Source organism: Siniperca chuatsi, linkage group LG1 (assembly GCF_020085105.1).
Source record: "Siniperca chuatsi isolate FFG_IHB_CAS linkage group LG1, ASM2008510v1, whole genome shotgun sequence".
NCBI classification, from domain to species: Eukaryota; Metazoa; Chordata; class Actinopteri; order Centrarchiformes; family Sinipercidae; genus Siniperca; species Siniperca chuatsi.
Genome location: NC_058042.1, coordinates 23,555,254 through 23,568,435, shown reverse-complemented (window position 1 = coordinate 23,568,435; position 13,182 = coordinate 23,555,254). Strand labels below are relative to the sequence as shown.

General features: G+C 39.5%; 1 protein-coding gene across 7 annotated transcripts in view; it reads right to left on the bottom strand.

Annotated features, from left to right (window-relative positions):
* tln2a (talin 2a) overlaps positions 1-13,182 on the bottom strand; it is a 92,915-nt gene that overhangs the window by 63,368 nt on the left and 16,365 nt on the right. For 6 of the 7 annotated variants that reach the window (XM_044190709.1, XM_044190730.1, XM_044190740.1 and 3 more), the window contains exon 2: positions 5,687-5,734. The exons of the other annotated variant lie outside the window; for it this stretch is intronic. The gene's annotated coding sequence lies outside the window, so the exon portion shown is untranslated. The remainder of the gene's footprint in view (positions 1-5,686; positions 5,735-13,182) is intronic. 7 annotated transcript variants of the gene reach the window in all.

The following is a 13,182-nucleotide window of genomic DNA, read 5'->3' as shown; positions in this document are numbered from 1 at the left end:
CTAGCGTGCATAAAGACCACCATGACAAAACAACTGGTAAAAAGCCAAGTAGGTCAATCTTTCATTAAAGACCTGAAACAAACCTTCACTTCTGCCTGAGGCCAAGATAACACTTAATCCATTAGATGTTTTACTCTGATGTTTTTTACTCTCTCTCAAAAACACAAGAATGTGAAAGAGCTGCATTATGCAAAAGCAGCGCTATGCAACAGTGTCACGTGTGCTACTTGAGTGCTGTTGCAAGATGCAAAGAGTCACCAAACAAGACATAGATCACCTTGCCAGTTATATCTTACACACAAATATGACTGCACTGCACATTTATGTCAGCACTTCCCAGTATTGTAGGGTCTGAGGAGACAAGCAGAGGTGAACCAATGTGTGCGAGCATGTGCATTTACTGTATGTTTATATGTGAATCCTGCAATTCATCCCATTTAGTGTCCCATTTGAAAAAGCTATTATTTGGCTCTAAACACAGAAATTCCACATTGACTTTTGATACTTTAAAATCATAAGAATTCAACCATACGTGGTCTGGTATGACCAGTACAATATGGTGGCTAGTGTTAGCAAACTTTAGGTAAATATTTGCTGTATAAAAAAAAAGAAAAAAAAAAAAGACATTACTGAGTCAGTTTGCTGACTGTGACTCTTCTCCACTTGCGCTACTGTTACAGTTGCTTAGAATTTTAGCTAAATGCTAAATAGTAGTTTAGCTAATTATGCCATAACTGTAACTTGTAGCAGCAAAAGTTACATAGTCTCGCTTTAAGTGCATTTTGCAACTACGACGTCTGTACTTATGAATACAGGACTTTTACTTGTAATGGAGTGGTACTGGTACTTTTACTTATTTAAAAAGATACTTCTTCTAATGCTGCTTTACACCTCTAGTTCAAGTGCTGATCAAAGAGCCAATAGTCATCCAGCATGACAAGCATGCACAGTATTTCAGTGTTTCTGTATCTTATATTAAGAGTAAAAATACTTGTTTTAGCTCTGTAAGGTTATCTTCGGTCAGGCATTTTTGGTCATCTGTACTCGTGTCACATAAACACTCCTAAGCCCTGAAGTTGCATGGGCAAATCATGCGGAGATGGGGAATCAATAAAACCTGCCATTTACGAAAGGTCCACATAATCTAAAAGCACACCAAAGCACAGTTATTGAGGGAATTGGTCCTTCTTATGGGACTTTCCGGTGTAGTTAAAGGCCGGGGATAATTCTGGCTGTCACACCAAGATTTAGTCCGAGCCGTTTCCTCAATAATAATAATAATTCCATTGCCTTCTGCAGTATGAAGAGATCTCCGATTTGAATACTGTATGGGTGAATCATATTTGCTCTAAAAATCTATCTAGCCAAGTGTCAGGTGGTGATCTTTTTAGCACAATTTTAGTAGTGCCATTGGTTGGAGTCAGTGCTGCTACATTAAAATATTCACATTGCTGCAGGTATACAAGTATGAAACATGATAATATGATTGCAGGCCAAAAGGAAAAAAGGAAATGACTGTGGTTTGATCAATATAACATTGGCCCATTATTAGGAATCAGATATCCCCTTATGATGGCCAAAATCTTATTTCAGAGGCTTCTAGTCCAAGAACAACATTCAAGGGTTAATAACAAATAAGCACATGCAATCATAGAAAAGGTTTCAGTCGTAGTCATCTGGACACTGTTTTCAGAATCAAGACGTTTCGGCTCCCATCCAGAAGTCCATTTTTTCACAATTGAGAATGACTTCCGGATGGGAGCCGAAACGTCTTACGACTGAAACCTTTTCTACGATAGAACACTCCTGGACGAATGAGGGACTACACCGTCTTATTTTAAAGCACATGCAATCTTTTAGATTTCATCTGGGTGAAAGTGGTCACATTTGTTGAACAGTATCATGACTTTTCAGCTGCCTCATCGCAAAAATATCACAGTCAGACTTCAACCTGTTTCAATCAAAAACACAGGCATCATTTGAGGACAGAAAAAAAAATTCCAAAAGGGGAGACCCATGATAGCCGCATTGATTTGAATGCCAAGGTGGCCAGTGGGTTTCTGGACACTGAAGTCTGTTCCATTTGGCAGTGATGCAGTTGGGATTGCACAACACTCTCGATGGCACAGTCACTCTGCCTGGAAAAACAGGTGATTCATTGCAACGGTGCCAGCCAGCTGCTGTAGCAATGGCCTCTGTCACCCCCACCAGTATGATCACTGCTTACCAGTAAAATGTCTGTCATTGGAAGGAATGTAGTGATAGAGTCAGTGTAAGATGTGGTCAAGAGCCAGACATTTTCCAGGCTTAGAAAGAGACACAGAGACCAGTTCTCATAAAATGAGTGAAAATGGCAAGTTGACAAACTGAATGATTAGTCACATCACAGCCCTGAGATTCATTTCTCCTGTCATCACTGACATTTCAGATGCACTAAATAATTGGTTTGCCAGGTGAAACAGAATTAAACAGTTTATGATCAGTTGCAATAGCCCTGCATACTAAAACTGATACTTGACCCAAAATCTATCTTGTGAAACCTCCTATTAGCTTGAAAGATGGCCGTAAAAGCTTGTACTTCTCATTATCACAAGAGGCTGCAGTCAGCTTGGATTCATTGGTAGTTATAATGAATAAAACAATGGTGCTGCACCATTGTTCTACCTTTAAAACAGGTGTTGGGTGCTTATTGTTGTGTCACTCTTAGCACCATCAAACCCAGGGAATCATGGATTGCCCCCTGGATATAATACTCCTTCCCTCAAGTTCTGTGGTGACTTTGTAGAAAATAAAAAAAGGAAATATATAATGGTGTCAAGCAAGTAGGTTTTGCTCCCTTCTGAAAAACTACAAACCTGTGTGGTCTGCTGAGTGTGACGTCACCTCCTTGTTTACCAAGTTCAGCAAAACAGCAACATTTGACAGATTAACCACATCCTCTCAGGCCATAAAAATGCAGCACAGAGAGCTGAGTAACAGACCCAGTTGACATCGGTCATAGTCAGATGTGACCGCTGCCTTTACAGTCACCATAGTGAATAAAGTCTGTCAACCACGACTGCAAGCAGCAGCATTTAAATATCTAGACACATGATTCCTTATGAATGAGGAGCTCAGGCCACAGTTCAACACACTGCAGCCAAAGACATTTAAAGTCTGGTTTTATATACGACCTTAAATGTCAACCACGACGACAGTTAAGACTACATAATACAAAATATTCAAATTGAAAATGTACAATGATCTGTTACGTAAGCCTCTTGCAGCCCTCTGAGTTTGAATCTGGGTGCAGTCCCAGACTGCAGAGACTTATTGCAGAGTCTATCCTGAGTGGGGCCCACTGGCCCAGGTCCAGAGGAACACACTCAGTGAGAAACGTCTAAACATGAGATTGGTCAGGCTGGGAATTCACCTCTTTAGCCATCTTCAGGCACTTAAAATGTCTATACAATTAATTGATCAAGCTGGCAAGAAAGTGGCTGACCACCCAGGAAAGAAAACATCCAATAAGAACAACTACTCAAGGCTATGCCATGTGGAAAAGTTGGGATGTTTAAAATGTAATAAACCTACTTACATAGTAATTATACTTGCCAAAATTAGAGAAACAAAGATGTGCCAGTTCCAATTAAATGTTTTATTCCTCTTGACTGAGGAAATAAACCTAAAATTATGCCTCCAACAGGAACAAAAGAAACTTGTTGTTCATGAATAACAAAATTAAGTTTGCACCTGCCCAATCAATAATAGAGCTCTTAGTCATTTATAAATGTCAAAAAAAAAAAAAAAAACGAGGTGGTACAACATGTGTGATGGTCGTTGAATTCCTTCCAAAAATGGGTAAATTATATAAAGCTGATTTGCTGCTAGGTCAGACTACTTCCTTGCCCATCTACTGACACACAAATTCTAAATTAAAAGTAAAGCAGACAGTTAAAAATGTGCTCCCAAAGCATACTATGGATTCTTCATTGATGAACAAAAGCATTAGAATACAGGAAAGGTGGCAGAGAGCATTTCAAAATTATCCAGACCAAACATATGAAATATGAAAATAATATGGTTTCATAAGCTCAGCCCATGCTTGACCAATCAGACAGTAGACAACTGACTGAGGCTGGAATGACACTAGTTAAGTATGCCTTCTCTTTTCTGGCAGCTTTAACAGTATTCCACCACATTAATCTGTGAGCATGACATCCTTTTAAAATGTACTGTCAACGTTTTGAAATACATTGCTATAAATGGGGAAAAAAAGACGGTCAGAATTATAGGTTGTTTCTAACCCTTAAAGTTATGTAAAAACAGTCTGTGTGGTTACAAACACTGGTTTGTTTTCTGCCCTGTGCCTTTCTGACCACCTGCAGCAATGCTAAACGCTGTCAAAGCCAAAAGAGAAAGGAGCAGCAGACAATGCACATCTGATTAAGCTCAGATCAGGCTGTTTATTGAAGCATGGCATGAGACAAGTCAACATTAGAGCTCAATCATTGGAAAAACTAAAAAGTGCAGCAACTCTATCCTCATTTGTGGAATGGGGCATGGTTACAGTGAGAGGCTGGGCACCAGATGCTACCAGTTAATGTAATTGCCATCTGAAAGCAGCTCATTGAGTCAGCTTGAAAATGTACATTATCGTATACTGTCATGGAGAGATGCAGATGTGCAGGCACATATTGCAAATTCTATTAGTAATTAGCAACTTCTTTTGTGTCCACAGAAGAGATCAAGGTAATTGATACAGTGCACCTGGCAAGCAGCTTTAAACCAGGTGTGTGTGGCATACACACACTCTCAGCCTTGCTGGGTAAAAAATGGAGAGGAAGTAGATGGTTCAGTTTCAACAGCTCCCAGGACTGATGCATGATGCATTATGCTTTAGAATGAGTTATATAGGTGAAGTGCATCTGACATGAACACCCTGCTTTTACTGTGTTTGTGCGATGGTGTAAGTGAAGAGAGTGAATCATAAAGACATCTCATAAGTGCGAGAAAATACAGAGAAACTGTAGCCACTGCTGCAATTAAAAGCAGCAGAGAAAAGCAAAGAGCCTGCAGGACCATGAAGAAATCTTCCAGGCTTAAACTTTGACACAGTGCACTTCCGTATGGTGCCCTGGAAGCTGGAAACTACTCCTTATCCTGATACAGTATGTCTTGCCAAGACAAACATGTAGTGCACGACAGTGACATTGATGCGAGGTAGCACGCCTCTAGTATAGCTTTGTACAGTATTACAGTATGTTACCAGCCATACTTAATGTAACCCAACTACCAAGATGTTTCTAAAATTTCTATGAGGTGGAGCATTGTAACATAGCATCACTACATGAACAGGTGTTGGCAAATGGGACAATTTAATTGGCAACACAAGGTATTACCTCTACATCATAACAGTCAGAGTCAGCAATGTTTCTATTACAAACCAAATGTGTGAATTTACAGTTTTATTCAATTTAAATCAAAAACCAAATCACACATTTTCAGATACTTCTCTTTCATGCGTAAGTGGTGCTGCACACCATCTCTAGTGCTGAGAATACACACATACATGTATGTCGCAACATCCGAACCTGCTGAAACTGTCCATACACATTTTCCAGTCTATCCAACTACAATCCAAACAGATTATTTAAAAGCCATTCTGTTCCTACGTGCATTCATGTCTCCATTATCAGCTCCTTACCTTATTGCTGAGGGAAATGCTGCCTTGTATGTTTGCTGATCTTCACAGCTGAAAAGACAAATGGTAGACATGTATGAGACAAACGTACAGCAATATATGTTTACATATAAAGATAATTACAGTCTTTCCTCTAAATACAAATCTAAGAAATGGATCCCACATAGAAGTGATTCTGCCTCAGAGATCTCCAGGCACAAAATGCTCAGCACTGTATTTTTAGACATTTGTAATAGGCTATGCCATATGTGGCAGCACATGAGGATAAGATACACCCAAGGCAAAACAAAATGAAGATATGCAAAATAATTAGCATCTTGCTCTCAAGAATAAGGAGACAATTACATCTGGTTAAGTGGATGAATGCAAATTATTTAAGCAGACTGGAACATACAGTATAGGAGTATAATATAAATCATTTAATAGTGCAATATCATATGATTCCATTGTTAGAGAAATAATTCAACATATAAAATATGTATGTACACTGACAAGTCAGTCAACTTCCCACTTCAAATAAGGAGGTTGCTAAACACTTCTAATTTGTTATAGGTGGGTGAACCTACTTAGTGGTGCCCAAGGCAAATATTACCTCAGATTTTGTAGAAAGAGATTTGTACAGCATTGTTATCAGGGCCGCTCAGGGCATTTTTTTTGTTAATCATATTGGCTACATTTAGCTCTATCAGACTCAAGTCTTTTGCTTATTGTGACCCATTGCACTCCAGGTAGGCAGCTTTCAAAAACACCCCGCTGTCTCTAAAACACTTACACCTGCCCCAACCACACAGTGTTTTAATAACCACAGAGCAGCATGAACAAATAAACAGCCGTCAGCACTTTTATTAAATGATATCCAACTGACAGAGGTAATCTGGGAATGATGAGAGCAGAACCTTTGGGGGGTTTAAGATCGGTCACTTTATGTCAGTTGGATACACCACACCTTGCTGCTGCTGTTTGATTCATATTATCAGAATGGAAACAACTGCTCATTCTTCAGATTCCTTGGTAATATCAACCCTCCCTGACTACAACATTGTGGGCAATGTAGTTGCAAACCTGGAAGAAATTTTACAGCTAGGTAGACTGCATGATAGCAGCTGCAGCAAAACCACAGCTTTCCATAGATGTCTCTCTGGACCTTACAGCTGAATCTGTTTAGCGTTATGGGCCATGTGCCTTGAAAATGTAAATAACTCCTGAAAAGTTTTGGAAACTGTCAATGTCAAAAAAAAAAAAAAAAATGGACTAACAGTAACAAACTCAGTTTGTATTGTATTTTTCAAATCAGTCATCATTATTATTGTTATGGAAAAGTGTCAAATTGTTTAAATTGACTTGCTGTTTCTAATTATTTGACACACAAGTTTTAGCAGCATTAAATAATTAGAACATATATACAGTATAACATGAAGTGCTTCACACTTTGAACTGCAAGATTCTGACTCCCGTCCACAAACGCCAGCTGTGGCTCGTTTTACTAACGAGCAGTTAAGACATCAGCTAATCAGCTAGCTTGTTTGTGTAGAGAAAGAGCCACCACTCTGTTGGTCTTTTTGAAGAGCTGGCAACACAGTCCACTCTTTTTCTTTCTGGACAAAACCATCTTTGGCTGAGTGCAAAGAGAACATTAACCAGACAACTGACAAGAGTTTCATTCTGTAGTTAGTCAACTCCAAGAATCAACATTAATTAACTACAGCTGGCTGAATTTGCAAGATAGTGTAGTCATTATAGCCGACAAAAATCGATGGTCACCAAATAATCCTTTTACCTCTTACATCCCGTTAAGACATTGTGTGTTATAGCTATTCAAAAACGCAGCTCTTGCACTTGTTTAAATAGTGATTTGGATTTTAAATCGCTCAGCCCTAAGCAGGATCTTCTACTTCTACAACCTTGTAGAAAACCAAAAGTCCGTTCCATCTAGTATGCAGTGAAAACAATTATCGATATAAACATGTAGTCAAGTATAATATGGTCAGCAGTCAGTTTGGTTTATGCGGTATTTTGCTGCTGTTTAAGTTTCCAAATGTTCTGGACTAGAATAATCCATAGCAGGACAACCAGAATATGCAGGCAGTGTGGGTTATTATTACACCTGTCCAGGCTGCACAGTATAACGCCCACAGCCAGAGTTAACGACATGGGCTGCAGCCGCACCACTGACAGGCTGGAGACTGATGGGACTAGTGAGAGACACTCTCACTCTTCGATCATTGGAGGGAAAAGCAAAACACTGCGGGCTCTCACTATTGTGGAGGTCCTCTCTGCCTCGGGAGGTTTTGCACACACTGCAGTCACACCAACACACTCAACTGCATCAGCCATGCAAACCTATACACAGATAAAGAGATTTGTTTTCACACACAGCACAGGTGTGTTAGGACTAAGTATTTTTCACAGGTAAAACAGGACTGCGGCATCTTATTCCATCAATTAATCCATCAAAGAGCAAAGAATTCCAAACAATGTAATGTTGGTGGGTAAAATCCAAACAGCTGCATTCTGACAAAGCAAACATTGGCTGGTGCTGCTAACATCTATCTGGCTTCTGATTACCTGCTTACTCATCAGACTCCCTCAGAGCTCAGCTTTAGCTCAGGCAGCTAGCAGCAACAACCTGTCCCTTGAGTGTCATTGACTTGCTGACATTGGCAGGGAGCAGGAAAGGGTTTTAGGTTTCTTACTGGAGGGTAAGTGATTCACACAGTGACTCGCTTTTCAAATTCCACCGAGGAGGTAAAAAAAAAAAAAAAAAGTTAGTGTGTATCCACTAAAGAACAATGATTAAAAAGGAAAAAAGGTTGTGGAAAGTGGCACTTATCGCAGTCATGCAGGGTCTGATTCCGTTTCCATGCTATTTTTCCATTTAATTCACATGCAACTCTGCTCCTGGGCACAGGTGTTAACAGTTTTTCAATTGAATTATCTCATTGTAATTGTCAAGCTGTATCTTAAAAACAGGCTCAAAACATTATTAGTTTACAGTTGAAATGTTCTTGTCAAAACCTGGCGTCTACATTACCCACAATGCAACTTGACTGATGACAGTTTAGTCAAGAAGGGTCTATCTGCAGTCTACACGACAAGCCCACTTCACTACTTGACAAACCCACTTCACTACACAACACCCCGCCTGAGATAACTTCCTGGATTAACATAGTCTACTTTTTTTTAACCCAAACCATGATCTTTTCCTAAACCTAACCAAGTAGTTTTGATGCATAAACCTAACCAAACTGCGACCCTTTGCAGATAGACCTACTTGATTCAGTCTGAGATTTGGGTGTGTTATGCTAGTAGCGACTAATGTAGCCTCGAGCGGCTAACCCTAAGCAGAGATGAGGAGCGGGCTACAGAGGTCTGGTAAGCTCACTAACTTCTAACGCCACTCCCCCAGATTTTTTTCATTTTTCACTCTTGTAGTCTTCAGACCCAACCGATGCTGACTCAAGTGACATCACTTGAGGCAATTTATCAGACTACATGCAGCTCCCTCTGGAGACATAAAATGCAGTAGTAATCCCCAAGACCTGTAAAACAGACTTTGATGTGTAAAATTGGTGGAGTTCCCCTTTAATTTGAAAGACAACAGGAATTGACATTTCAAGGAATCTATTTGCTTAAACTGTAGTAAAAGTAGCAAAAATGTGTGATCCAGTGTTACTTTAACATTTAAATGATACTGTTATACCTCAAAGGTTACTTAAACTGTATTCTACAATGTTTACACTCCATAATAATAAGTGGTTATTAAGTTGTTAAGTAACAAGGCCTCATATTATACTAAACCCACATCAAAACATAAGAGGGAAACTTTCTCACAGATCAAAAAAACGACACAATATGAAAGGAATCTCTGGAAAGAACTGAAAATAATGTGACAATGGAGAAATTCTATGCCTTTTGCCTCCAGGAAAATAAACGTGAGAACCCGAATTAAACAAAACACACTTGAGGAGAGAGACACCTTATCTCACAACTTAAAGAGACATTTGCATTCCTGTAATTCTCGTCTCTGAGCCTGAGGGGGATTGCTTTGAGCACAATTCAACATGCTTAGTTTAGGAAACACCACTTAGGGGTGTAAGACATCTCAGACACCGGTAGTTACTTTGTGCTTAAAACTCAAAATTAACTCTCAGTATATTTTGTTAGATTAACTCTTGTCACATCTGTCATGACCAAACAAATGACAGGAAATAAGGCTAGTGACAAATGAATTGAGTGGAGAAACTCCTCCGGTCCCCTGGGGTTTCCAGAGGTGGGGCGCAGGGGCACATCGCCACTGGCAATCTTTAGAAGCACAATATGCCACTGGAGACTTCATTGTTCCGTCCATCCTGCAGTTTCATTAATCACACACTGCAAAAGGAGGACAGAGTGGGGACAGGTCAGACAATATGGTGCCTGGGAAACACCTTGCTCCAGCCCCAAAAATGAGGCTTTAATAAAGCTGCACACTATGACTTCTCAACATATCGCACCATCAACACAGCTGGATTACACGCAGGTCAAAGTGGCAACTCATATTATTTATGAAGGTGTGTGTATGAATATGTATGAGGGAAGTAGTGTATGTGGGGAATAAAATAAAGCATCTTGGCACATTAAATAGCCACCAAGCAAAAACATAAATTTGAATTCACCATATTAACCTGATTTATTGCACACACAGTTGTTGCCACTGAGCAGCTCCACTAAAAAACGAATGGGGGCTGGGTTCCTTGCTGTAGGCCAACTTAAAGACAATGGCAGCTGTACATGGAGGGGAAAGCATTACTCATTCCTATCCACATTTTCCCCCCAAACATATATTTGCACCAACAACCTTTGGTATAAAAAACGTGTTTTTCTTCAAGGAATAGTTTGACATTTAGTGAAATACGTATATTCTCTTGCTTGCCAAGAGCTCGATGAGAAGATAGATACCACTCTCTTATCTCTCTATTAAATATTATAACTATAGCCAGGAGACAGTTAGCTTAGCATAAAGACTGGTAGCAGGGGGAAACAGCTAGCCTGGCTACTTTTTGAAACTATAACAGTATTAAAATTTCAAACTGATGCACTTCATCAGGGGAAATGGGCGAAGGAACTTTAAAATACACTCCCTTCTCAAGCTTATTATCACCTGGAATCCATCCAAAATGTGTATCTAGTTGAACATCCCGTAATTTAGTACACTTCAGTCTGACACAGACGTTCTACTGGGACATATCTGTCTCTGCAACCACATCCTTGGGGCATTAAACTGTAGCATCAAGGATAATCATTTAATTCCCCCAACATCTGCAAACCTCTCCTCTATCAGCTCCACATTACTGCATCAATGAAACCAAACACTGAAGCCTAAAAAACCCTGAGATGCAAAGACAGAGTGACCCTTTCTGTTCCATAAACAACTCCAAACCACAGAAAGGACTCTCTCTTACAGAGAAACAGGGTGAAATTTGAGGAAAACAAAACAGCAGGATGATGCTGCTGCTTTCTAGTTGTCTGTAGCGAGGGATTAAAAGTCGTAAATCATGGCAAACATCACAGCTCAGCTTTACAGCACAGACTGAAGCCCACTAACTAATTGTCTGGTATCTTCCGCCAATCTCACGGCTAAGTGGCAGACCCCGATATGCTATTAGCTAAATGGGATCTGGGCTTAATAAATGCAGGTGGGGGGAAGTTCCTCTTGTGGTGGGGGACTCATTACCCGCTGCCCTCTCACTGGGAGCCACCTGTCTAGAACTGCACTCATCATATAGAGCTTATTAGCCTCTAGAAAAACTAGACTAGAGAGATAGGAAAGCCACTAATGCCACAGTACTAATTAATGTGCATAATACCTAAAAAGAAAATGCTAAATATAAATGGCCAAATGGCTGCTATGGAAAAGGGGAATGGGAAAATATTTTAGTCAGTGCTTTCTGTCCATGCAAATAGTTTTGTTTTTATCTATTGTAGTTTTAAAATATCCAGCTCTGAGATTTCTGCTACCACCCATATGCAATAGTGAGCAATTACATTTTGTTTGAAGAGCACAAAACATTTAAAATTGTCATTTGCAAAGCTCAATAGCAACTTGTCTTCCAGAAGCAATGTGCTGGATACTCTGGATTATCCACAGATCTCACCGTGAACATCTTTAAATTGGAACTATTTTCTACAGAAGAAATAGTTCCTCTGTGAAATGTATGTAACTGTCTGTGGATACTAAACTGCCTAATTGTGTGTCCCCAATAAAATATCCCGTCACATATTTTTACATATATACATATTTGCTGTATAACTTGGACCTAAATGGTATCACACAAACAAACAGTGATATTATGAATCGGTGCAGGAGACACTGAACAAAATGATCCAAAAATTGTGTGCAATGAAAGAATTGCAGGAAAATGTCTGATGTTGGGCAAATTCAAGTACACAGCATAATAAAATGTGTAACTTAAAAAGCTTAAGACATAAAAACTTATGTAGACATCTCACTTAAACAACAACAACAACAGCAACTACTACTACATTAGGGCTGCAACCAACAACTAACAAATTTTCATTATCAATTAATTTGCAGATTCTGTTTTGATGACTCAATTAAATAAATCACTTGCTCTATAAAATGTCAGAAAATAGCAAAAAAATGCCCATCACAACTTCCAAGGTGATGTTATCAAATAGCTTGTTTTGTCCGACCAACAGTCCAAAACACAAAGATATTCAGTTTAACAACACATAACACAAAAAGGAAAAGCAGCAAATCCTCACATTTGAGAAGCTGGAACAAGGGAATATTTGGCATTTCTGCTTGAAAAATTACTTAACAATTAATCCATTATTATAGGGATTATAGGGAAAATTGTTGCTGATTATTTTTCTGTTGATTGACTAATCGATTAATAAACTAATCATTTCAGCTCTAAACTAAATAAAGAACTAATTTATAATTTTATAAAATGCATGTGCACTCATAATATTAATTTCCCTATATACCAACAGCAGCCTACCCATCACACTTGGTAACACCCACACAGTGCAACAAACAGTGCATGAATGAGGACCTAATGTGACTCAAAGAAATAAATAACTACAGTAACTATTCCCTGAGCCTCATCTATACCTCTTTGGGGTTGGGAATCTCTTTCATTAGCTCCTTTTTCCCTTTTTTGGGGGGAGAGTTGGGGACATCTGGAAAACAGCTGTTGCTTCGCATCACACGCGAGCGAGCGCACATACACAGACACACACACGCGCACACACATAGTTGTTACATAGCCTTCCCATGAGAGGTTACGGGGTCAGGAGCCCTGTGTCCAGACGCACCATTTAATCTGGTCTAGGTATAGACAATCTCTGGAAATCAAACACCACACAGCCACATTTACACACAAAAATAGGCACACACACACACCCCCTCACCCCCTCACCCCCTCTCCTCTCTTTTCTATACAAGGCAACTATTCGACCCTCTCTTTGGAGGGCAGAGATTCTCAATGATTAGT